The sequence below is a fragment of the Condylura cristata genome, unplaced genomic scaffold (assembly GCF_000260355.1).
Source record: "Condylura cristata isolate star-nosed mole 26May11 unplaced genomic scaffold, ConCri1.0 scaffold00025, whole genome shotgun sequence".
Taxonomy (NCBI): domain Eukaryota; kingdom Metazoa; phylum Chordata; class Mammalia; order Eulipotyphla; family Talpidae; genus Condylura; species Condylura cristata.
This window is the reverse complement of record NW_004567126.1, coordinates 31132684-31133369: the sequence shown is the minus strand read 5'-3', so window position 1 is coordinate 31133369 and position 686 is coordinate 31132684. Positions and strand designations below refer to the sequence as shown.

The 686-nt window shown below is 67.9% G+C and overlaps 1 protein-coding gene across 1 annotated transcript in view; it reads right to left on the bottom strand.

Moving 5' to 3' along the window:
* Nucleotides 1-686, bottom strand: part of MIER2 (mesoderm induction early response 1, family member 2) — an 18377-nt gene that overhangs the window by 6222 nt on the left and 11469 nt on the right. The gene's annotated exons all lie outside the window — the stretch shown is intronic.

The following is a 686-nucleotide window of genomic DNA, read 5'->3' as shown; positions in this document are numbered from 1 at the left end:
GGCGGAGGGAGGCGTGCTGCCGGCCAAGGGCCGCTCAGCAGGGGCGGCGACTCGCAGGCCGCGTGGGCTGTGGCCTCAGAACAAACTGACGAGGCTGCGGCCGGGGACACGCAGCTTTGGGGGGCTCTGGGTGGAAACGAGGCCCCGACAGGGCCGGCAAGGGTGCTTCCGCTTCAAGCCTGGCGTTTCACGCTTTGCTTCTCTCAAGTTTCTGGAAATCTTCCCCAAGAAAATCTTGACGAGGAATTTAGCTCGTGACTAGCCGGTGTGGCTGCCAGGGGGTCGGCAGTGTTCTAGATCCCAGTTTACCTTTCTGAAGCCGCCCCTTGGAGCAGACTTCCGTTTGGGAACGAGGCCAGGGCGCCCGTGAAGCGGCCCCACGCGAGTGAGTGCGGGGCGGCTCCCGAGCGGAGGCCGGCGAGCGGGAGCCGGCCCCAATGCGACGGCGCTCAGAGAGGAAGCCCGCGGTCTCGAGGGTGACGCGCGACCTCATGGGGAGTCGGCGCCCCCGGCAGCCGGGACCAGGCCTCGCCGACACCCCTGCAGAGCACGGCCTCGGGCTTCCGGCCTCCGGGACTGAAAACCGAGCTTCTGCGGTCAGGCCCGCTCGCGGGCCTCACGTGCGTGTGGCTGACATTCCAGGCGTGAGCTCCGAGCACGCCCGCAAGATGAACGCGTCAGGGAGC